Source organism: Lissotriton helveticus, chromosome 8, assembly GCF_964261635.1.
Source record: "Lissotriton helveticus chromosome 8, aLisHel1.1, whole genome shotgun sequence".
Classification (NCBI taxonomy): Eukaryota; Metazoa; Chordata; class Amphibia; order Caudata; family Salamandridae; genus Lissotriton; species Lissotriton helveticus.
This window is the reverse complement of record NC_136069.1, coordinates 819316334-819341059: the sequence shown is the minus strand read 5'-3', so window position 1 is coordinate 819341059 and position 24726 is coordinate 819316334. Positions and strand designations below refer to the sequence as shown.

Here is a 24726-nt window from a genome sequence, read left to right as displayed (position 1 = left end):
TTGGCTGATGCAAGGTAACCAAAACACAAGACAACTTTTAATAAAAATCATTGGTTTCTTTGTTAACGTGCACTGTCAAACATGGGACTTTCACACGTCAGGTAAATATGATAACCAATACACAACAGAAGCAGATGCAGATTGCTTATCAATGTCGTGATAGAACAGTTGTGATTTGAGTAGTAGAAGCGCCCCTGAATTGATACTTATTATATACAGCCTGTAAGATAGTCAAAAATGCATGCTAGGAAAGGAGATGCAAATATAAATGTATTAGAAAAATACATAAAGAGGAGTGATATGCTTTTATTCATGCAAGGCTAGAAAAAATCCCCATACTGTCGAAAGCATTCATACACCACCAAATGGAAATAAACAATTCTGACATTAAACGAAAAGGTGACGATGCATTTGTATCATCACCTTGAGAAGGATCATCTAGGAATTGAGCCCAAGCCTCAGCACTTAAAACCAGAAACACTCCACTAAAATAGGAGGCCTGTTGGTGCCAACAATTCTCAAAGTTAATGCTTGTTCTGGTTGAGCATTGAACCGAATGCAGGGCTCTTTTGAAAGTGAGGTCTGTGAATCAACAGATACATCCACATGCCAATTATGTTATTGTTTTTAAGAGAATTCACTTTCTTGGAACGAGACTGCATGAACCCATCTTCAGGGCCTGGACAATTTCATGCAAAACGGCAACTCTCAACATTGCAGCCAAAACAATATAACTAGTGTTTCTGCCCGGTTTCGAACCGGGGACCTTTCGCGTGTGAGGCGAACGTGATAACCACTACACTACAGAAACAGATACCTACAGGTGATTCTTCTGTGATGAAACTGCTCAAAACAGACTATTCCAAGGGCATCTGGTTTTAGATTTCTTTCATGCAACCTGCCCGACAGCCCTATCTGAACGCTTGTATATGCCTTGCAAGTTCAGCATTTTTGCAAAATGCTTAAAGAGAAATGTTTCCTATTTGCTCAGGCAGGGCAAGGTTAAAAGCATGAGACTCTAGCAAATAATCATCCACTACTGCAAAGAGAAAATTGATATTGGCTTTGAAATGCATACTTCAAAAGAGCACCAATGAAAGGGCTCGTCCGGGATTTGAACCTGGGACCTCTCGCACCCAAAGCGAGAATCATACCCCTAGACCAACGAGCCGTTGAAAGACCCTCACCTCTGAAAAGGTAATACCAGCTCTAAGCCCGCAATGAAGATCATGCTGGGGTCTTTTTCATGCTTGGTCTGTGAATTCACAGGAAATTCAGTGTCAACTTACCCTTTCTCAAACGATAGCACTATCATTTGTAAGTGTCCCCTTTTATTTTTTCTCAGCATTGGACAAGTCTTACAGGAAGTCAGCAGTTATTTATATATTTCTGCATTGGCTAGAGCCTAAAGAGAAAGAATAAAAAGCTGTTCATAACAACATAAGAAACACATTTTGCCTTTTCTCTCAAATACTTATTCCCTTTGTGCAAATCGGAATGCCAAGGTGAATAGCTGGGCCACAGATTCTGGCTAATTATCTATCTCTTGAATGCAAGAAGCAATAAAAACTGCCTAATGCAGGACTAAAGCATTCCTTGCATAGCCTCTAACATCATAACATAACTGAGCTGCTGGTAACAAGCTAAGCAATGCCTTCCCAAAATGAGAAGTACATGTGCTTATGTGCTTATTCGCTCAATCAGCGCTCAATCAGGCTCGATATAGGAAAGGTGGAAAGGGTCCAAATGGCTTTCCCTTCCTTTTTAGGGTGGGTCCTGCTGACTATCATAGGATTCCTCTTAAGAGTGGCCAGGGTCAGAGGAAAAACTTTCAATGCTTCTTAGTGTTCTCTCCAGAAGCAGGCATTTTCTGTGCCTTTAATTTCAGGCTTTTCCCAGCAGTCTCTGTTCTGCCTATGTAAATTAACAAAAGCAGTGCTTATTCCTCACTTGCTCTAATGTCCTTCCTGTCCACAAAGCTCTGCCTAAGTATGCTTTTTTTCTTTTTCAGGGAAATTCTAAATGGTTTCTCTGTCCACTCTGTGGCAGTAGAATGCTGATTATGATGCCATGTTTTGTGGAATCACCAAGGTACAACTACAGAGGAATATATGAGTCTGAAGGACATGGAACTCTTAGCTAACACACTAACACATCACAATATGTGATGCTTGCCAACCAAGCACTACATTCTGGTGCGCTGATGATCAGAACATTCTGCTCCTAAAGGAAAGAAAATACCGCTTGATTGAAAATAAAGTCTCTGTTTATATTAACGCTCTCTCTCTCCCTATATCTATCTATCTATCTATCTATCTATCTATCTATCTATCTATCTATCTATCTATCTATCTATCTATCTAATCTATCTATCTATCTATCTATCTATCTATCTATCTATCTATCTATCTATCTATCTATCTATCTATCTATCTATCTATCTATCTATCTTTATATATGGATACATGCATACACCTACACATAGATATGCCATGCATTTCTTTGGATTTGTTTCAACCTCTTGCCATTTATTTGAGAATCCCTACTTTTCAAGTGACTGCAAATGAAGTAATCTCTGGCACGGTTTGGCTGATGCAAGGTAACCAAAACACAAGACAACTTTTAATAAAAATCATTGGTTTCTTTGTTAACGTGCACTGTCCAACATGGGACTTTCACACGTCAGGTAAATATGATAACCAATACACAACAGAAGCAGATGCAGATTGCTTATCAATGTCGTGATGGAACAGTTGTGATTTGAGTAGAAGAAGCGCCCCTGAATTGATACTTATTATATACAGCCTGTAAGATAGTCAAAAATGCATGCTAGGAGAGGAGATGCAAATATAAATGTATTAGAAAAATACATAAAGAGGAGTGATATGCTTTTATTCATGCAAGGCTAGAAAAAATCCCCATACTGTCGAAAGCATTCATACACCACCAAATGGAAATAAACAATTCTGACATTAAACGAAAAGGTGACGATGGATTTGTATCATCACCTTGAGAAGGATCATCTAGGAATTGAGCCCAAGCCTCAGCACTTAAAAACCAGAAACACTCCACTAAAATAAGAGGCCTGTTGGTGCCAACAATTCTCAAAGTTAATGCTTGTTCTGGTTGAGCATTGAACCGAATGCAGGGCTCTTTTGAAAGTGAGGTCTGTGAATCAACAGATACATCCACATGCCAATTATGTTATTGTTTTTAAGAGAATTCACTTTCTTGGAACGAGACTGCATGAACCCATCTTCAGGGCCTGGACAATTTCATGCAAAACAGCAACTCTCAACATTGAAGCCAAGACAATATAACTAGTGTTTCTGCCCGGTTTCGAACCGGGGACCTTTCGCATGTGAGGCGAACGTGATAACCACTACACTACAGAAACAGATACCTACAGGTGATTCTTCTGTGATGAAACTGCTCAAAACAGGTTATTCCAAGGGCATCTGGTTTTAGATTTCTTTCATGCAACCTGCCCGACAGCCCTATCTGAACGCTTGTATATGCCTTGCAAGTTCAGCATTTTTGCAAAATGCTTAAAGAGAAATGTTTCCTATTTGCTCAGGCAGGGCAAGGTTAAAAGCATGAGACTCTAGCAAATAATCATCCACTACTGCAAAGAGAAAATTAATATTGGCTTTGAAATGCATACTTCAAAAGAGCACCAATGAAAGGGCTCGTCCGGGATTTGAACCCGGGACCTCTCGCACCCTAAGCGAGAATCATACCCCTAGACCAACGAGCCGTTGAAAGACCCTCACCTCTGAAAAGGTAATACCAGCTCTAAGCCCGCAATGAAGATCATGCTGGGGTCTTTTTCATGCTTGGTCTGTGAATTCACAGGAAATTCAGTGTCAACTTACCCTTTCTCAAACGATAGCACTATCATTTGTAAGTGTCCCCTTTTATTTTGTCTCAGCATTGGACACGTCTTACAGGAAGTCAGCAGTTATTTATATATTTCTGCATTGGCTAGAGCCTAAAGAGAAAGAATAAAAAGCTGTTCATAACAACATAAGAAACACATTTTGCCTTTTCTCTCCAATACTGATTCCCTTTGTGCAAATCGGAATGCCAAGGTGAATAGCTGGGCCACAGATTCTGGCTAGTTATCTATCTCTTGAATGCAAGAAGCAATAAAAACTGCCTAATGCAGGACTAAAGCATTCCTTGCATAGCCTCTAACATCATAACATAACTGAGCTGCTGGTAACAAGCTAAGCAATGCATTCCCAAAATGAGAAGTACATGTGCTTATGTGCTTATCCGCTCAATCAGCGCTCGATCAGGCTCGATCAGGCGAGATATAGGAAAGGTGGAAAGGGTCCAAATGGCTGTCCCTTCCTTTTTAGGGTGGGTCCTGCTGACTATCATAGGATTCCTCTTAAGAGTGGCCAGGGTCAGAGGAAAAACTTTCAATGCTTCTTAGTGTTCTCTCCAGAAGCAGGCATTTTCTGTGCCTTTAATTTCAGGCTTTTCCCAGCAGTCTCTGTTCTGCCTATGTAAATTAACAAAAGCAGTGCTTATTCCTCACTTGCTCTAATGTCCTTCCTGTCCACAAAGCTCTGCCTAAGTATGCTTTTTTTCTTTTTCAGGGAAATTCTAAATGGTTTCTCTGTCCACTCTGTGGCAGTAGAATGCTGATTATGATGCCATGTTTTGTGGAATCACCAAGGTACAACTACAGAGGAATATATGAGTCTGAAGGACATGGAACTCTTAGCTAACACATCACAATATGTGATGCTTGCCAACCAAGCACTACATTCTGGTGCGCTGATGATCAGAACATTCTGCTCCTAAAGGAAAGAAAATACCGCTTGATTGAAAATAAAGTCTCTGTTTATATTAACGCTCTCTCTCTCCCTATATCTATCTATCTATCTATCTATCTATCTATCTATCTATCTATCTATCTATCTATCTATCTATCTATCTATCTATCTATCTATCTATCTATCTATCTATCTATCTATCTATCTATCTATCTATCTATCTATCTATCTATCTATCTATCTATCTATCTATCTATCTATATCTCTATCTATCTATCTATCTATCTATCTTTATATATGGATACATGCATACACCTACTCATAGATATGCCATGCATTTCTTTGGATTTGTTTCAACCTCTTGCCATTTATTTGAGAATCCCTACTTTTCAAGTGACTGCAAATGAAGTCATCTCTGGCATGTTTTGGCTGATGCAAGGTAACCAAAACACAAGACAACTTTTAATAAAAATCATTGGTTTCTTTGTTAACGTGCACTGTCAAACATGGGACTTTCACACGTCAGGTAAATATGATAACCAATACACAACAGAAGCAGATGCAGATTGCTTATCAATGTCGTGATAGACAGTTGTGATTTGAGTAGTAGAAGCGCCCCTGAATTGATACTTATTATATACAGCCTGTAAGATAGTCAAAAATGCATGCTAGGAGAGGAGATGCAAATATAAATGTATTAGAAAAATACATAAAGAGGAGTGATATGCTTTTATTCATGCAAGGCTAGAAAAAATCCCCATACTGTCGAAAGCATTCATACACCACCAAATGGAAATAAACAATTCTGACATTAAACGAAAAGGTGACGATGCATTTGTATCATCACCTTGAGAAGGATCATCTAGGAATTGAGCCCAAGCCTCAGCACTTAAAACCAGAAACACTCCACTAAAATAGGAGGCCTGTTGGTGCCAACAATTCTCAAAGTTAATGCTTGTTCTGGTTGAGCATTGAACCGAATGCAGGGCTCTTTTGAAAGTGAGGTTTGTGAATCAACAGATACATCCACATGCCAATTATGTTATTGTTTTTAAGAGAATTCACTTTCTTGGAACGAGACTGCATGAACCCATCTTCAGGGCCTGGACAATTTCATGCAAAACGGCAACTCTCAACATTGCAGCCAAGACAATATAACTAGTGTTTCTGCCCGGTTTCGAACCGGGGACCTTTCGCGTGTGAGGCGAACGTGATAACCACTACACTACAGAAACAGATACCTACAGGTGATTCTTCTGTGATGAAACTGCTCAAAACAGACTATTCCAAGGGCATCTGGTTTTAGATTTCTTTCATGCAACCTGCCCGACAGCCCTATCTGAACGCTTGTATATGCCTTGCAAGTTCAGCATTTTTGCAAAATGCTTAAAGAGAAATGTTTCCTATTTGCTCAGGCAGGGCAAGGTTAAAAGCATGAGACTCTAGCAAATAATCATCCACTACTGCAAAGAGAAAATTGATATTGGCTTTGAAATGCATACTTCAAAAGAGCACCAATGAAAGGGCTCGTCCGGGATTTGAACCCGGGACCTCTCGCACCCAAAGCGAGAATCATACCCCTAGACCAACGAGCCGTTGAAAGACCCTCACCTCTGAAAAGGTAATACCAGCTCTAAGCCCGCAATGAAGATCATGCTGGGGTCTTTTTCATGCTTGGTCTGTGAATTCACAGGAAATTCAGTGTCAACTTACCCTTTCTCAAACGATAGCACTATCATTTGTAAGTGTCCCCTTTTATTTTTTCTCAGCATTGGACAAGTCTTACAGGAAGTCAGCAGTTATTTATATATTTCTGCATTGGCTAGAGCCTAAAGAGAAAGAATAAAAAGCTGTTCATAACAACATAAGAAACACATTTTGCCTTTTCTCTCAAATACTTATTCCCTTTGTGCAAATCGGAATGCCAAGGTGAATAGCTGGGCCACAGATTCTGGCTAATTATCTATCTCTTGAATGCAAGAAGCAATAAAAACTGCCTAATGCAGGACTAAAGCATTCCTTGCATAGCCTCTAACATCATAACATAACTGAGCTGCTGGTAACAAGCTAAGCAATGCCTTCCCAAAATGAGAAGTACATGTGCTTATGTGCTTATCCGCTCAATCAGCGCTCGATCAGGCTCGATCAGGCGAGATATAGGAAAGGTGGAAAGGGTCCAAATGGCTGTCCCTTCCTTTTTAGGGTGGGTCCTGCTGACTATCATAGGATTCCTCTTAAGAGTGGCCAGGGTCAGAGGAAAAACTTTCAATGCTTCTTAGTGTTCTCTCCAGAAGCAGGCATTTTCTGTGCCTTTAATTTCAGGCTTTTCCCAGCAGTCTCTGTTCTGCCTATGTAAATTAACAAAAGCAGTGCTTATTCCTCACTTGCTCTAATGTCCTTCCTGTCCACAAAGCTCTGCCTAAGTATGCTTTTTTTCTTTTTCAGGGAAATTCTAAATGGTTTCTCTGTCCACTCTGTGGCAGTAGAATGCTGATTATGATGCCATGTTTTGTGGAATCACCAAGGTACAACTACAGAGGAATATATGAGTCTGAAGGACATGGAACTCTTAGCTAACACATCACAATATGTGATGCTTGCCAACCAAGCACTACATTCTGGTGCGCTGATGATCAGAACATTCTGCTCCTAAAGGAAAGAAAATACCGCTTGATTGAAAATAATGTCTCTGTTTATATTAACGCTCTCTCTCTCCCTATATCTATCTATCTATCTATCTATCTATCTATCTATCTATCTATCTATCTATCTATCTATCTATCTATCTATCTATCTATCTATCTATCTATCTATCTATCTATCTATCTATCTATCTATCTATCTATCTATCTATCTTTATATATGGATACATGCATACACCTACTCATAGATATGCCATGCATTTCTTTGGATTTGTTTCAACCTCTTGCCATTTATTTGAGAATCCCTACTTTTCAAGTGACTGCAAATGAAGTCATCTCTGGCACGTTTTGGCTGATGCAAGGTAACCAAAACACAAGACAACTTTTAATAAAAATCATTGGTTTCTTTGTTAACGTGCACTGTCCAACATGGGACTTTCACACGTCAGGTAAATATGATAACCAATACACAACAGAAGCAGATGCAGATTGCTTATCAATGTCGTGATGGAACAGTTGTGATTTGAGTAGAAGAAGCGCCCCTGAATTGATACTTATTATATACAGCCTGTAAGATAGTCAAAAATGCATGCTAGGAGAGGAGATGCAAATATAAATGTATTAGAAAAATACATAAAGAGGAGTGATATGCTTTTATTCATGCAAGGCTAGAAAAAATCCCCATACTGTCGAAAGCATTCATACACCACCAAATGGAAATAAACAATTCTGACATTAAACGAAAAGGTGACGATGGATTTGTATCATCACCTTGAGAAGGATCATCTAGGAATTGAGCCCAAGCCTCAGCACTTAAAAACCAGAAACACTCCACTAAAATAAGAGGCCTGTTGGTGCCAACAATTCTCAAAGTTAATGCTTGTTCTGGTTGAGCATTGAACCGAATGCAGGGCTCTTTTGAAAGTGAGGTCTGTGAATCAACAGATACATCCACATGCCAATTATGTTATTGTTTTTAAGAGAATTCACTTTCTTGGAACGAGACTGCATGAACCCATCTTCGGGGCCTGGACAATTTCATGCAAAACAGCAACTCTCAACATTGCAGCCAAGACAATATAACTAGTGTTTCTGCCCGGTTTCGAACCGGGGACCTTTCGCATGTGAGGCAAACGTGATAACCACTACACTACAGAAACAGATACCTACAGGTGATTCTTCTGTGATGAAACTGCTCAAAACAGGTTATTCCAAGGGCATCTGGTTTTAGATTTCTTTCATGCAACCTGCCCGACAGCCCTATCTGAACGCTTGTATATGCCTTGCAAGTTCAGCATTTTTGCAAAATGCTTAAAGAGAAATGTTTCCTATTTGCTCAGGCAGGGAAAGGTTAAAAGCATGAGACTCTAGCAAATAATCATCCACTACTGCAAAGAGAAAATTAATATTGGCTTTGAAATGCATACTTCAAAAGAGCACCAATGAAAGGGCTCGTCCGGGATTTGAACCCGGGACCTCTCGCACCCTAAGCAAGAATCATACCCCTAGACCAACGAGCCGTTGAAAGACCCTCACCTCTGAAAAGGTAATACCAGCTCTAAGCCCGCAATGAAGATCATGCTGGGGTCTTTTTCATGCTTGGTCTGTGAATTCACAGGAAATTCAGTGTCAACTTACCCTTTCTCAAACGATAGCACTATCATTTGTAAGTGTCCCCTTTTATTTTGTCTCAGCATTGGACACGTCTTACAGGAAGTCAGCAGTTATTTATATATTTCTGCATTGGCTAGAGCCTAAAGAGAAAGAATAAAAAGCTGTTCATAACAACATAAGAAACACATTTTGCCTTTTCTCTCCAATACTGATTCCCTTTGTGCAAATCGGAATGCCAAGGTGAATAGCTGGGCCACAGATTCTGGCTAGTTATCTATCTCTTGAATGCAAGAAGCAATAAAAACTGCCTAATGCAGGACTAAAGCATTCCTTGCATAGCCTCTAACATCATAACATAACTGAGCTGCTGGTAACAAGCTAAGCAATGCATTCCCAAAATGAGAAGTACATGTGCTTATGTGCTTATCCGCTCAATCAGCGCTCGATCAGGCTCGATCAGGCTCGATCAAGGAAAGGTGGAAAGGGTCCAAATGGCTGTCCCTTCCTTTTTAGGGTGGGTCCTGCTGACTATCATAGGATTCCTCTTAAGAGTGGCCAGGGTCAGAGGAAAAACTTTCAATGATTCTTAGTGTTCTCTCCAGAAGCAGGCATTTTCTGTGCCTTTAATTTCAGGCTTTTCCCAGCAGTCTCTGTTCTGCCTATGTAAATTAACAAAAGCAGTGCTTATTCCTCACTTGCTCTAATGTCCTTCCTGTCCACAAAGCTCTGCCTAAGTATGCTTTTTTTCTTTTTCAGGGAAATTCTAAATGGTTTCTCTGTCCACTCTGTGGCAGTAGAATGCTGATTATGATGCCATGTTTTGTGGAATCACCAAGGTACAACTACAGAGGAATATATGAGTCTGAAGGACATGGAACTCTTAGCTAACACATCACAATATGTGATGCTTGCCAACCAAGCACTACATTCTGGTGCGCTGATGATCAGAACATTCTGCTCCTAAAGGAAAGAAAATACCGCTTGATTGAAAATAAAGTCTCTGTTTATATTAACGCTCTCTCTCTCCCTATATCTATCTATCTATCTATCTATCTATCTATCTATCTATCTATCTATCTATCTATCTATCTATCTATCTATCTATCTATCTATCTATCTATCTATCTATCTATCTATCTATATCTCTATCTATCTATCTATCTATCTATCTTTATATATGGATACATGCATACACCTACTCATAGATATGCCATGCATTTCTTTGGATTTGTTTCAACCTCTTGCCATTTATTTGAGAATCCCTACTTTTCAAGTGACTGCAAATGAAGTCATCTCTGGCATGTTTTGGCTGATGCAAGGTAACCAAAACACAAGACAACTTTTAATAAAAATCATTGGTTTCTTTGTTAACGTGCACTGTCAAACATGGGACTTTCACACGTCAGGTAAATATGATAACCAATACACAACAGAAGCAGATGCAGATTGCTTATCAATGTCGTGATAGACAGTTGTGATTTGAGTAGTAGAAGCGCCCCTGAATTGATACTTATTATATACAGCCTGTAAGATAGTCAAAAATGCATGCTAGGAGAGGAGATGCAAATATAAATGTATTAGAAAAATACATAAAGAGGAGTGATATGCTTTTATTCATGCAAGGCTAGAAAAAATCCCCATACTGTCGAAAGCATTCATACACCACCAAATGGAAATAAACAATTCTGACATTAAACGAAAAGGTGATGATGCATTTGTATCATCACCTTGAGAAGGATCATCTAGGAATTGAGCCCAAGCCTCAGCACTTAAAACCAGAAACACTCCACTAAAATAGGAGGCCTGTTGGTGCCAACAATTCTCAAAGTTAATGCTTGTTCTGGTTGAGCATTGAACCGAATGCAGGGCTCTTTTGAAAGTGAGGTTTGTGAATCAACAGATACATCCACATGCCAATTATGTTATTGTTTTTAAGAGAATTCACTTTCTTGGAACGAGACTGCATGAACCCATCTTCAGGGCCTGGACAATTTCATGCAAAACGGCAACTCTCAACATTGCAGCCAAGACAATATAACTAGTGTTTCTGCCCGGTTTCGAACCGGGGACCTTTCGCGTGTGAGGCGAACGTGATAACCACTACACTACAGAAACATATACCTACAGGTGATTCTTCTGTGATGAAACTGCTCAAAACAGACTATTCCAAGGGCATCTGGTTTTAGATTTCTTTCATGCAACCTGCCCGACAGCCCTATCTGAACGCTTGTATATGCCTTGCAAGTTCAGCATTTTTGCAAAATGCTTAAAGAGAAATGTTTCCTATTTGCTCAGGCAGGGCAAGGTTAAAAGCATGAGACTCTAGCAAATAATCATCCACTACTGCAAAGAGAAAATTGATATTGGCTTTGAAATGCATACTTCAAAAGAGCACCAATGAAAGGGCTCGTCCGGGATTTGAACCCGGGACCTCTCGCACCCAAAGCGAGAATCATACCCCTAGACCAACGAGCCGTTGAAAGACCCTCACCTCTGAAAAGGTAATACCAGCTCTAAGCCCGCAATGAAGATCATGCTGGGGTCTTTTTCATGCTTGGTCTGTGAATTCACAGGAAATTCAGTGTCAACTTACCCTTTCTCAAACGATAGCACTATCATTTGTAAGTGTCCCCTTTTATTTTTTCTCAGCATTGGACAAGTCTTACAGGAAGTCAGCAGTTATTTATATATTTCTGCATTGGCTAGAGCCTAAAGAGAAAGAATAAAAAGCTGTTCATAACAACATAAGAAACACATTTTGCCTTTTCTCTCAAATACTTATTCCCTTTGTGCAAATCGGAATGCCAAGGTGAATAGCTGGGCCACAGATTCTGGCTAATTATCTATCTCTTGAATGCAAGAAGCAATAAAAACTGCCTAATGCAGGACTAAAGCATTCCTTGCATAGCCTCTAACATCATAACATAACTGAGCTGCTGGTAACAAGCTAAGCAATGCCTTCCCAAAATGAGAAGTACATGTGCTTATGTGCTTATCCGCTCAATCAGCGCTCGATCAGGCTCGATCAGGCGAGATATAGGAAAGGTGGAAAGGGTCCAAATGGCTGTCCCTTCCTTTTTAGGGTGGGTCCTGCTGACTATCATAGGATTCCTCTTAAGAGTGGCCAGGGTCAGAGGAAAAACTTTCAATGCTTCTTAGTGTTCTCTCCAGAAGCAGGCATTTTCTGTGCCTTTAATTTCAGGCTTTTCCCAGCAGTCTCTGTTCTGCCTATGTAAATTAACAAAAGCAGTGCTTATTCCTCACTTGCTCTAATGTCCTTCCTGTCCACAAAGCTCTGCCTAAGTATGCTTTTTTTCTTTTTCAGGGAAATTCTAAATGGTTTCTCTGTCCACTCTGTGGCAGTAGAATGCTGATTATGATGCCATGTTTTGTGGAATCACCAAGGTACAACTACAGAGGAATATATGAGTCTGAAGGACATGGAACTCTTAGCTAACACATCACAATATGTGATGCTTGCCAACCAAGCACTACATTCTGGTGCGCTGATGATCAGAACATTCTGCTCCTAAAGGAAAGAAAATACCGCTTGATTGAAAATAATGTCTCTGTTTATATTAACGCTCTCTCTCTCCCTATATCTATCTATCTATCTATCTATCTATCTATCTATCTATCTATCTATCTATCTATCTATCTATCTATCTATCTATCTATCTATCTATCTATCTATCTATCTATCTATCTATCTATCTATCTATCTATCTATCTATCTATCTATCTATCTATCTTTATATATGGATACATGCATACACCTACTCATAGATATGCCATGCATTTCTTTGGATTTGTTTCAACCTCTTGCCATTTATTTGAGAATCCCTACTTTTCAAGTGACTGCAAATGAAGTCATCTCTGGCACGTTTTGGCTGATGCAAGGTAACCAAAACACAAGACAACTTTTAATAAAAATCATTGGTTTCTTTGTTAACGTGCACTGTCAAACATGGGACTTTCACACGTCAGGTAAATATGATAACCAATACACAACAGAAGCAGATGCAGATTGCTTATCAATGTCGTGATAGAACAGTTGTGATTTGAGTAGTAGAAGCGCCCCTGAATTGATACTTATTATATACAGCCTGTAAGATAGTCAAAAATGCATGCTAGGAAAGGAGATGCAAATATAAATGTATTAGAAAAATACATAAAGAGGAGTGATATGCTTTTATTCATGCAAGGCTAGAAAAAATCCCCATACTGTCGAAAGCATTCATACACCACCAAATGGAAATAAACAATTCTGACATTAAACGAAAAGGTGACGATGCATTTGTATCATCACCTTGAGAAGGATCATCTAGGAATTGAGCCCAAACCTCAGCACTTAAAACCAGAAACACTCCACTAAAATAGGAGGCCTGTTGGTGCCAACAATTCTCAAAGTTAATGCTTGTTCTGGTTGAGCATTGAACCGAATGCAGGGCTCTTTTGAAAGTGAGGTCTGTGAATCAACAGATACATCCACATGCCAATTATGTTATTGTTTTTAAGAGAATTCACTTTCTTGGAACGAGACTGCATGAACCCATCTTCAGGGCCTGGACAATTTCATGCAAAACGGCAACTCTCAACATTGCAGCCAAAACAATATAACTAGTGTTTCTGCCCGGTTTCGAACCGGGGACCTTTCGCGTGTGAGGCGAACGTGATAACCACTACACTACAGAAACAGATACCTACAGGTGATTCTTCTGTGATGAAACTGCTCAAAACAGACTATTCCAAGGGCATCTGGTTTTAGATTTCTTTCATGCAACCTGCCCGACAGCCCTATCTGAACGCTTGTATATGCCTTGCAAGTTCAGCATTTTTGCAAAATGCTTAAAGAGAAATGTTTCCTATTTGCTCAGGCAGGGCAAGGTTAAAAGCATGAGACTCTAGCAAATAATCATCCACTACTGCAAAGAGAAAATTGATATTGGCTTTGAAATGCATACTTCAAAAGAGCACCAATGAAAGGGCTCGTCCGGGATTTGAACCTGGGACCTCTCGCACCCAAAGCGAGAATCATACCCCTAGACCAACGAGCCGTTGAAAGACCCTCACCTCTGAAAAGGTAATACCAGCTCTAAGCCCGCAATGAAGATCATGCTGGGGTCTTTTTCATGCTTGGTCTGTGAATTCACAGGAAATTCAGTGTCAACTTACCCTTTCTCAAACGATAGCACTATCATTTGTAAGTGTCCCCTTTTATTTTTTCTCAGCATTGGACAAGTCTTACAGGAAGTCAGCAGTTATTTATATATTTCTGCATTGGCTAGAGCCTAAAGAGAAAGAATAAAAAGCTGTTCATAACAACATAAGAAACACATTTTGCCTTTTCTCTCAAATACTTATTCCCTTTGTGCAAATCGGAATGCCAAGGTGAATAGCTGGGCCACAGATTCTGGCTAATTATCTATCTCTTGAATGCAAGAAGCAATAAAAACTGCCTAATGCAGGACTAAAGCATTCCTTGCATAGCCTCTAACATCATAACATAACTGAGCTGCTGGTAACAAGCTAAGCAATGCCTTCCCAAAATGAGAAGTACATGTGCTTATGTGCTTATTCGCTCAATCAGCGCTCAATCAGGCTCGATATAGGAAAGGTGGAAAGGGTCCAAATGGCTTTCCCTTCCTTTTTAGGGTGGGTCCTGCTGACTATCATAGGATTCCTCTTAAGAGTGGCCAGGGTCAGAGGAAAAACTTTCAATGCTTCTTAGTGTTCTCTCCAGAAGCAGGCATTTTCTGTGCCTTTAATTTCAGGCTTTTCCCAGCAGTCTCTGTTCTGCCTATGTAAATTAACAAAAGCAGTGCTTATTCCTCACTTGCTCTAATGTCCTTCCTGTCCACAAAGCTCTGCCTAAGTATGCTTTTTTTCTTTTTCAGGGAAATTCTAAATGGTTTCTCTGTCCACTCTGTGGCAGTAGAATGCTGATTATGATGCCATGTTTTGTGGAATCACCAAGGTACAACTACAGAGGAATATATGAGTCTGAAGGACATGGAACTCTTAGCTAACACATCACAATATGTGATGCTTGCCAACCAAGCACTACATTCTGGTGCGCTGATGATCAGAACATTCTGCTCCTAAAGGAAAGAAAATACCGCTTGATTGAAAATAAAGTCTCTGTTTATATTAACGCTCTCTCTCTCCCTATATCTATCTATCTATCTATCTATCTATCTATCTATCTATCTATCTATCTATCTATCTATCTATCTATCTATCTATCTATCTATCTATCTATCTATCTATCTATCTATCTATCTATCTATCTATCTATCTATCTATCTATCTATCTATCTATCTATCTATCTATCTATCTATCTATCTATCTATCTATCTATCTTTATATATGGATACATGCATACACCTACACATAGATATGCCATGCATTTCTTTGGATTTGTTTCAACCTCTTGCCATTTATTTGAGAATCCCTACTTTTCAAGTGACTGCAAATGAAGTAATCTCTGGCACGGTTTGGCTGATGCAAGGTAACCAAAACACAAGACAACTTTTAATAAAAATCATTGGTTTCTTTGTTAACGTGCACTGTCCAACATGGGACTTTCACACGTCAGGTAAATATGATAACCAATACACAACAGAAGCAGATGCAGATTGCTTATCAATGTCGTGATAGAACAGTTGTGATTTGAGTAGAAGAAGCGCCCCTGAATTGATACTTATTATATACAGCCTGTAAGATAGTCAAAAATGCATGCTAGGAGAGGAGATGCAAATATAAATGTATTAGAAAAATACATAAAGAGGAGTGATATGCTTTTATTCATGCAAGGCTAGAAAAAATCCCCATACTGTCGAAAGCATTCATACACCACCAAATGGAAATAAACAATTCTGACATTAAACGAAAAGGTGACGATGGATTTGTATCATCACCTTGAGAAGGATCATCTAGGAATTGAGCCCAAGCCTCAGCACTTAAAAACCAGAAACACTCCACTAAAATAAGAGGCCTGTTGGTGCCAACAATTCTCAAAGTTAATGCTTGTTCTGGTTGAGCATTGAACCGAATGCAGGGCTCTTTTGAAAGTGAGGTCTGTGAATCAACAGATACATCCACATGCCAATTATGTTATTGTTTTTAAGAGAATTCACTTTCTTGGAACGAGACTGCATGAACCCATCTTCAGGGCCTGGACAATTTCATGCAAAACGGCAACTCTCAACATTGCAGCCAAGACAATATAACTAGTGTTTCTGCCCGGTTTCGAACCGGGGACCTTTCGCATGTGAGGCGAACGTGATAACCACTACACTACAGAAACAGATACCTACAGGTGATTCTTCTGTGATGAAACTGCTCAAAACAGGTTATTCCAAGGGCATCTGGTTTTAGATTTCTTTCATGCAACCTGCCCGACAGCCCTATCTGAACGCTTGTATATGCCTTGCAAGTTCAGCATTTTTGCAAAATGCTTAAAGAGAAATGTTTCCTATTTGCTCAGGCAGGGCAAGGTTAAAAGCATGAGACTCTAGCAAATAATCATCCACTACTGCAAAGAGAAAATTAATATTGGCTTTGAAATGCATACTTCAAAAGAGCACCAATGAAAGGGCTCGTCCGGGATTTGAACCCGGGACCTCTCGCACCGTAAGCGAGAATCATACCCCTAGACCAACGAGCCGTTGAAAGACCCTCACCTCTGAAAAGGTAATACCAGCTCTAAGCCCGCAATGAAGATCATGCTGGGGTCTTTTTCATGCTTGGTCTGTGAATTCACAGGAAATTCAGTGTCAACTTACCCTTTCTCAAACGATAGCACTATCATTTGTAAGTGTCCCCTTTTATTTTGTCTCAGCATTGGACACGTCTTACAGGAAGTCAGCAGTTATTTATATATTTCTGCATTGGCTAGAGCCTAAAGAGAAAGAATAAAAAGCTGTTCATAACAACATAAGAAACACATTTTGCCTTTTCTCTCCAATACTGATTCCCTTTGTGCAAATCGGAATGCCAAGGTGAATAGCTGGGCCACAGATTCTGGCTAGTTATCTATCTCTTGAATGCAAGAAGCAATAAAAACTGCCTAATGCAGGACTAAAGCATTCCTTGCATAGCCTCTAACATCATAACATAACTGAGCTGCTGGTAACAAGCTAAGCAATGCATTCCCAAAATGAGAAGTACATGTGCTTATGTGCTTATCCGCTCAATCAGCGCTCGATCAGGCTCGATCAGGCGAGATATAGGAAAGGTGGAAAGGGTCCAAATGGCTGTCCCTTCCTTTTTAGGGTGGGTCCTGCTGACTATCATAGGATTCCTCTTAAGAGTTGCCAGGGTCAGAGGAAAAACTTTTAATGCTTCTTAGTGTTCTCTCCAGAAGCAGGCATTTTCTGTGCCTTTAATTTCAGGCTTTTCCCAGCAGTCTCTGTTCTGCCTATGTAAATTAACAAAAGCAGTGCTTATTCCTCACTTGCTCTAATGTCCTTCCTGTCCACAAAGCTCTGCCTAAGTATGCTTTTTTTCTTTTTCAGGGAAATTCTAAATGGTTTCTCTGTCCACTCTGTGGCAGTAGAATGCTGATTATGATGCCATGTTTTGTGGAATCACCAAGGTACAACTACAGAGGAATATATGAGTCTGAAGGACATGGAACTCTTAGCTAACACATCACAATATGTGATGCTTGCCAACCAAGCACTACATTCTGGTGCGCTGATGATCAGAACATTCTGCTCCTAAAGGAAAGAAAATACCGCTTGATTGAAAATAAAGTCTCTGTTTATATTAACGCTCTCTCTCTCCCTATATCTATCTATCTATCTATCTATCTATCTATCTATCTATCTATCTATCTATCTATCTATCTAATCTATCTATCTATCTATCTATCTATCTATCTATCTATCTATCTATCTATCTATCTATCTATCTATCTATCTTTATATATGGATACATGCATACACCTACACATAGATATGCCATGCATTTCTTTGGATTTGTTTCAACCTCTTGCCATTTATTTGAGAATCCCTACTTTTCAAGTGACTGCAAATGAAGTAATCTCTGGCACGGTTTGGCTGATGCAAGGTAACCAAAACACAAGACAACTTTTAATAAAAATCATTGGTTTCTTTGTTAACGTGCACTGTCCAACATGGGACTTTCACACGTCAGGTAAATATGATAACCAATACACAACAGAAGCAGATGCAGATTGCTTATCAATGTCGTGATGGAACAGTTGTGATTTGAGTAGAAGAAGCGCCCCTGAATTGATACTTATTATATACAGCCTGTAAGATAGTCAAAAATGCATGCTAGGAGAGGAGATGCAAATATAAATGTATTAGAAAAATACATAAAGAGGAGTGATATGCTTTTATTCATGCAAGGCTAGAAAAAATCCCCATACTGTCGAAAGCATTCATACACCACCAAATGGAAATAAACAATTCTGACATTAAACGAAAAGGTGACGATGGATTTGTATCATCACCTTGAGAAGGATCATCTAGGAATTGAGCCCAAGCCTCAGCACTTAAAAACCAGAAACACTCCACTAAAATAAGAGGCCTGTTGGTGCCAACAATTCTCAAAGTTAATGCTTGTTCTGGTTGAGCATTGAACCGAATGCAGGGCTCTTTTGAAAGTGAGGTCTGTGAATCAACAGATACATCCACATGCCAATTATGTTATTGTTTTTAAGAGAATTCACTTTCTTGGAACGAGACTGCATGAACCCATCTTCAGGGCCTGGACAATTTCATGCAAAACAGCAACTCTCAACATTGCAGCCAAGACAATATAACTAGTGTTTCTGCCCGGTTTCGAACCGGGGACCTTTCGCATGTGAGGCGAACGTGATAACCACTACACTACAGAAACAGATACCTACAGGTGATTCTTCTGTGATGAAACTGCTCAAAACAGGTTATTCCAAGGGCATCTGGTTTTAGATTTCTTTCATGCAACCTGCCCGACAGCCCTATCTGAACGCTTGTATATGCCTTGCAAGTTCAGCATTTTTGCAAAATGCTTAAAGAGAAATGTTTCCTATTTGCTCAGGAAGGGCAAGGTTAAAAGCATGAGACTCTAGCAAATAATCATCCACTACTGCAAAGAGAAAATTAATATTGGCTTTGAAATGCATACTTCAAAAGAGCACCAATGAAAGGGCTCGTCCGGGATTTGAACCCGGGACATCTCGCACCCTAAGCGAGAATCATACCCCTAGACCAACGAGCCGTTGAAAGACCCTCACCTCTGAAAAGGTAATACCAGCTCTAAGCCCGCAATGAAGATCATGCTGGGGTCTTTTTCATGCTTGGTCTGTGAATTCACAGGAAATTCAGTGTCAACTTACCCTTTCTCAAACGATAGCACTATCATTTGTAAGTGTCCCCTTTTATTTTGTCTCAGCATTGGACACGTCTTACAGGAAGTCAGCAGTTATTTATATATTTCTGCATTGGCTAGAGCCTAAAGAGAAAGAATAAAAAGCTGTTCATAACAACATAAGAAACACATTTTGCCTTTTCTCTCCAATACTGATTCCCTTTGTGCAAATCGGAATGCCAAGGTGAATAGCTGGGCCACAGATTCTGGCTAGTTATCTATCTCTTGAATGCAAGAAGCAATAAAAACTGCCTAATGCAGGACTAAAGCATTCCTTGCATAGCCTCTAACATCATAACATAACTGAGCTGCTGGTAACAAGCTAAGCATTGCATTCCCAAAATGAGAAGTACATGTGCTTATGTGCTTATCCGCTCAATCAGCGCTCGATCAGGCTCGATCAGGCGAGATATAGGAAAGGTGGAAAGGGTCCAAATGGCTGTCCCTTCCTTTTTAGGGTGGGTCCTGCTGACTATCATAGGATTCCTCTTAAGAGTGGCCAGGGTCAGAGGAAAAACTTTCAATGCTTCTTAGTGTTCTCTCCAGAAGCAGGCATTTTCTGTGCCTTTAATTTCAGGCTTTTCCCAGCAGTCTCTGTTCTGCCTATGTAAATTAACAAAAGCAGTGCTTATTCCTCACTTGCTCTAATGTCCTTCCTGTCCACAAAGCTCTGCCTAAGTATGCTTTTTTTCTTTTTCAGGGAAATTCTAAATGGTTTCTCTGTCCACTCTGTGGCAGTAGAATGCTGATTATGATGCCATGTTTTGTGGAATCACCAAGGTACAACTACAGAGGAATATATGAGTCTGAAGGACATGGAACTCTTAGCTAACACATCACAATATGTGATGCTTGCCAACCAAGCACTACATTCTGGTGCGCTGATGATCAGAACATTCTGCTCCTAAAGGAAAGAAAATACCGCTTGATTGAAAATAAAGTCTCTGTTTATATTAACGCTCTCTCTCTCCCTATATCTATCTATCTATCTATCTATCTATCTATCTATCTATCTATCTATCTATCTATCTATCTATCTATCTATCTATCTATCTATCTATCTATCTATCTATCTATCTATCTATCTATATCTCTATCTATCTATCTATCTATCTATCTTTATATATGGATACATGCATACACCTACTCATAGATATGCCATGCATTTCTTTGGATTTGTTTCAACCTCTTGCCATTTATTTGAGAATCCCTACTTTTCAAGTGACTGCAAATGAAGTCATCTCTGGCATGTTTTGGCTGATGCAAGGTAACCAAAACACAAGACAACTTTTAATAAAAATCATTGGTTTCTTTGTTAACGTGCACTGTCAAACATGGGACTTTCACACGTCAGGTAAATATGATAACCAATACACAACAGAAGCAGATGCAGATTGCTTATCAATGTCGTGATAGACAGTTGTGATTTGAGTAGTAGAAGCGCCCCTGAATTGATACTTATTATATACAGCCTGTAAGATAGTCAAAAATGCATGCTAGGAGAGGAGATGCAAATATAAATGTATTAGAAAAATACATAAAGAGGAGTGATATGCTTTTATTCATGCAAGGCTAGAAAAAATCCCCATACTGTCGAAAGCATTCATACACCACCAAATGGAAATAAACAATTCTGACATTAAACGAAAAGGTGACGATGCATTTGTATCATCACCTTGAGAAGGATCATCTAGGAATTGAGCCCAAGCCTCAGCACTTAAAACCAGAAACACTCCACTAAAATAGGAGGCCTGTTGGTGCCAACAATTCTCAAAGTTAATGCTTGTTCTGGTTGAGCATTGAACCGAATGCAGGGCTCTTTTGAAAGTGAGGTTTGTGAATCAACAGATACATCCACATGCCAATTATGTTATTGTTTTTAAGAGAATTCACTTTCTTGGAACGAGACTGCATGAACCCATCTTCAGGGCCTGGACAATTTCATGCAAAACGGCAACTCTCAACATTGCAGCCAAGACAATATAACTAGTGTTTCTGCCCGGTTTCGAACCGGGGACCTTTCGCGTGTGAGGCGAACGTGATAACCACTACACTACAGAAACAGATACCTACAGGTGATTCTTCTGTGATGAAACTGCTCAAAACAGACTATTCCAAGGGCATCTGGTTTTAGATTTCTTTCATGCAACCTGCCCGACAGCCCTATCTGAACGCTTGTATATGCCTTGCAAGTTCAGCATTTTTGCAAAATGCTTAAAGAGAAATGTTTCCTATTTGCTCAGGCAGGGCAAGGTTAAAAGCATGAGACTCTAGCAAATAATCATCCACTACTGCAAAGAGAAAATTGATATTGGCTTTGAAATGCATACTTCAAAAGAGCACCAATGAAAGGGCTCGTCCGGGATTTGAACCCGGGACCTCTCGCACCCAAAGCGAGAATCATACCCCTAGACCAACGAGCCGTTGAAAGACCCTCACCTCTGAAAAGGTAATACCAGCTCTAAGCCCGCAATGAAGATCATGCTGGGGTCTTTTTCATGCTTGGTCTGTGAATTCACAGGAAATTCAGTGTCAACTTACCCTTTCTCAAACGATAGCACTATCATTTGTAAGTGTCCCCTTTTATTTTTTCTCAGCATTGGACAAGTCTTACAGGAAGTCAGCAGTTATTTATATATTTCTGCATTGGCTAGAGCCTAAAGAGAAAGAATAAAAAGCTGTTCATAACAACATAAGAAACACATTTTGCCTTTTCTCTCAAATACTTATTCCCTTTGTGCAAATCGGAATGCCAAGGTGAATAGCTGGGCCACAGATTCTGGCTAATTATCTATCTCTTGAATGCAAGAAGCAATAAAAACTGCCTAATGCAGGACTAAAGCATTCCTTGCATAGCCTCTAACATCATAACATAACTGAGCTGCTGGTAACAAGCTAAGCAATGCCTTCCCAAAATGAGAAGTACATGTGCTTATGTGCTTATTCGCTCAATCAGCGCTCAATCAGGCTCGATATAGGAAAGGTGGAAAGGGTCCAAATGGCTTTCCCTTCCTTTTTAGGGTGGGTCCTGCTGACTATCATAGGATTCCTCTTAAGAGTGGCCAGGGTCAGAGGAAAAACTTTCAATGCTTCTTAGTGTTCTCTCCAGAAGCAGGCATTTTCTGTGCCTTTAATTTCAGGCTTTTCCCAGCAGTCTCTGTTCTGCCTATGTAAATTAACAAAAGCAGTGCTTATTCCTCACTTGCTCTAATGTCCTTCCTGTCCACAAAGCTCTGCCTAAGTATGCTTTTTTTCTTTTTCAGGGAAATTCTAAATGGTTTCTCTGTCCACTCTGTGGCAGTAGAATGCTGATTATGATGCCATGTTTTGTGGAATCACCAAGGTACAACTACAGAGGAATATATGAGTCTGAAGGACATGGAACTCTTAGCTAACACATCACAATATGTGATGCTTGCCAACCAAGCACTACATTCTGGTGCGCTGATGATCAGAACATTCTGCTCCTAAAGGAAAGAAAATACCGCTTGATTGAAAATAAAGTCTCTGTTTATATTAACGCTCTCTCTCTCCCTATATCTATCTATCTATCTATCTATCTATCTATCTATCTATCTATCTATCTATCTATCTATCTATCTATCTATCTATCTATCTATCTATCTATCTATCTATCTATCTATCTATCTATCTATCTATCTATCTATCTATCTATCTATCTATCTATCTATCTTTATATATGGATACATGCATACACCTACTCATAGATATGCCATGCATTTCTTTGGATTTGTTTCAACCTCTTGCCATTTATTTGAGAATCCCTACTTTTCAAGTGACTGCAAATGAAGTCATCTCTGGCACGTTTTGGCTGATGCAAGGTAACCAAAACACAAGACAACTTTTAATAAAAATCATTGGTTTCTTTGTTAACGTGCACTGTCAAACATGGGACTTTCACACGTCAGGTAAATATGATAACCAATACACAACAGAAGCAGATGCAGATTGCTTATCAATGTCGTGATAGAACAGTTGTGATTTGAGTAGTAGAAGCGCCCCTGAATTGATACTTATTATATACAGCCTGTAAGATAGTCAAAAATGCATGCTAGGAAAGGAGATGCAAATATAAATGTATTAGAAAAATACATAAAGAGGAGTGATATGCTTTTATTCATGCAAGGCTAGAAAAAATCCCCATACTGTCGAAAGCATTCATACACCACCAAATGGAAATAAACAATTCTGACATTAAACGAAAAGGTGACGATGCATTTGTATCATCACCTTGAGAAGGATCATCTAGGAATTGAGCCCAAGCCTCAGCACTTAAAACCAGAAACACTCCACTAAAATAGGAGGCCTGTTGGTGCCAACAATTCTCAAAGTTAATGCTTGTTCTGGTTGAGCATTGAACCGAATGCAGGGCTCTTTTGAAAGTGAGGTCTGTGAATCAACAGATACATCCACATGCCAATTATGTTATTGTTTTTAAGAGAATTCACTTTCTTGGAACGAGACTGCATGAACCCATCTTCAGGGCCTGGACAATTTCATGCAAAACGGCAACTCTCAACATTGCAGCCAAAACAATATAACTAGTGTTTCTGCCCGGTTTCGAACCGGGGACCTTTCGCGTGTGAGGCGAACGTGATAACCACTACACTACAGAAACAGATACCTACAGGTGATTCTTCTGTGATGAAACTGCTCAAAACAGACTATTCCAAGGGCATCTGGTTTTAGATTTCTTTCATGCAACCTGCCCGACAGCCCTATCTGAACGCTTGTATATGCCTTGCAAGTTCAGCATTTTTGCAAAATGCTTAAAGAGAAATGTTTCCTATTTGCTCAGGCAGGGCAAGGTTAAAAGCATGAGACTCTAGCAAATAATCATCCACTACTGCAAAGAGAAAATTGATATTGGCTTTGAAATGCATACTTCAAAAGAGCACCAATGAAAGGGCTCGTCCGGGATTTGAACCTAGAACCTCTCGCACCCAAAGCGAGAATCATACCCCTAGACCAACGAGCCGTTGAAAGACCCTCACCTCTGAAAAGGTAATACCAGCTCTAAGCCCGCAATGAAGATCATGCTGGGGTCTTTTTCATGCTTGGTCTGTGAATTCACAGGAAATTCAGTGTCAACTTACCCTTTCTCAAACGATAGCACTATCATTTGTAAGTGTCCCCTTTTATTTTTTCTCAGCATTGGACAAGTCTTACAGGAAGTCAGCAGTTATTTATATATTTCTGCATTGGCTAGAGCCTAAAGAGAAAGAATAAAAAGCTGTTCATAACAACATAAGAAACACATTTTGCCTTTTCTCTCAAA

The 24726-nt window shown here is 39.6% G+C and overlaps 20 non-coding genes across 20 annotated transcripts; all 20 read right to left on the bottom strand.

Annotated features, from left to right (window-relative positions):
* Positions 1–738: 738 nt before the first annotated feature.
* TRNAV-CAC (transfer RNA valine (anticodon CAC)) lies at positions 739–811 on the bottom strand. Its single transcript has one exon. It is a non-coding gene; the product is annotated as a tRNA-Val (tRNA).
* Positions 812–1099: 288 nt separating this feature from the next.
* TRNAP-UGG (transfer RNA proline (anticodon UGG)) lies at positions 1100–1171 on the bottom strand. The gene has a single exon. It is a non-coding gene; the product is annotated as a tRNA-Pro (tRNA).
* A 2153-nt stretch (positions 1172–3324) lies between these two features.
* TRNAV-CAC (transfer RNA valine (anticodon CAC)) lies at positions 3325–3397 on the bottom strand. The gene has a single exon. It is a non-coding gene; the product is annotated as a tRNA-Val (tRNA).
* Positions 3398–3685: 288 nt separating this feature from the next.
* TRNAP-AGG (transfer RNA proline (anticodon AGG)) lies at positions 3686–3757 on the bottom strand. The gene has a single exon. It is a non-coding gene; the product is annotated as a tRNA-Pro (tRNA).
* Positions 3758–5949: 2192 nt separating this feature from the next.
* Positions 5950–6022, bottom strand: TRNAV-CAC (transfer RNA valine (anticodon CAC)). Its single transcript has one exon. It is a non-coding gene; the product is annotated as a tRNA-Val (tRNA).
* A 288-nt stretch (positions 6023–6310) lies between these two features.
* TRNAP-UGG (transfer RNA proline (anticodon UGG)) lies at positions 6311–6382 on the bottom strand. The gene has a single exon. It is a non-coding gene; the product is annotated as a tRNA-Pro (tRNA).
* Positions 6383–8516: 2134 nt separating this feature from the next.
* TRNAV-CAC (transfer RNA valine (anticodon CAC)) lies at positions 8517–8589 on the bottom strand. Its single transcript has one exon. It is a non-coding gene; the product is annotated as a tRNA-Val (tRNA).
* Positions 8590–8877: 288 nt separating this feature from the next.
* TRNAP-AGG (transfer RNA proline (anticodon AGG)) lies at positions 8878–8949 on the bottom strand. Its single transcript has one exon. It is a non-coding gene; the product is annotated as a tRNA-Pro (tRNA).
* Positions 8950–11085: 2136 nt separating this feature from the next.
* On the bottom strand, positions 11086–11158 carry TRNAV-CAC (transfer RNA valine (anticodon CAC)). The gene has a single exon. It is a non-coding gene; the product is annotated as a tRNA-Val (tRNA).
* Positions 11159–11446: 288 nt separating this feature from the next.
* TRNAP-UGG (transfer RNA proline (anticodon UGG)) lies at positions 11447–11518 on the bottom strand. Its single transcript has one exon. It is a non-coding gene; the product is annotated as a tRNA-Pro (tRNA).
* Positions 11519–13667: 2149 nt separating this feature from the next.
* TRNAV-CAC (transfer RNA valine (anticodon CAC)) lies at positions 13668–13740 on the bottom strand. Its single transcript has one exon. It is a non-coding gene; the product is annotated as a tRNA-Val (tRNA).
* A 288-nt stretch (positions 13741–14028) lies between these two features.
* TRNAP-UGG (transfer RNA proline (anticodon UGG)) lies at positions 14029–14100 on the bottom strand. The gene has a single exon. It is a non-coding gene; the product is annotated as a tRNA-Pro (tRNA).
* A 2180-nt stretch (positions 14101–16280) lies between these two features.
* On the bottom strand, positions 16281–16353 carry TRNAV-CAC (transfer RNA valine (anticodon CAC)). Its single transcript has one exon. It is a non-coding gene; the product is annotated as a tRNA-Val (tRNA).
* A 288-nt stretch (positions 16354–16641) lies between these two features.
* On the bottom strand, positions 16642–16713 carry TRNAR-ACG (transfer RNA arginine (anticodon ACG)). The gene has a single exon. It is a non-coding gene; the product is annotated as a tRNA-Arg (tRNA).
* A 2131-nt stretch (positions 16714–18844) lies between these two features.
* TRNAV-CAC (transfer RNA valine (anticodon CAC)) lies at positions 18845–18917 on the bottom strand. The gene has a single exon. It is a non-coding gene; the product is annotated as a tRNA-Val (tRNA).
* A 288-nt stretch (positions 18918–19205) lies between these two features.
* Positions 19206–19277, bottom strand: TRNAP-AGG (transfer RNA proline (anticodon AGG)). The gene has a single exon. It is a non-coding gene; the product is annotated as a tRNA-Pro (tRNA).
* Positions 19278–21417: 2140 nt separating this feature from the next.
* TRNAV-CAC (transfer RNA valine (anticodon CAC)) lies at positions 21418–21490 on the bottom strand. The gene has a single exon. It is a non-coding gene; the product is annotated as a tRNA-Val (tRNA).
* A 288-nt stretch (positions 21491–21778) lies between these two features.
* TRNAP-UGG (transfer RNA proline (anticodon UGG)) lies at positions 21779–21850 on the bottom strand. The gene has a single exon. It is a non-coding gene; the product is annotated as a tRNA-Pro (tRNA).
* Positions 21851–23993: 2143 nt separating this feature from the next.
* TRNAV-CAC (transfer RNA valine (anticodon CAC)) lies at positions 23994–24066 on the bottom strand. The gene has a single exon. It is a non-coding gene; the product is annotated as a tRNA-Val (tRNA).
* Positions 24067–24354: 288 nt separating this feature from the next.
* On the bottom strand, positions 24355–24426 carry TRNAP-UGG (transfer RNA proline (anticodon UGG)). The gene has a single exon. It is a non-coding gene; the product is annotated as a tRNA-Pro (tRNA).
* Between the last annotated feature and the right edge of the window lie 300 nt (positions 24427–24726).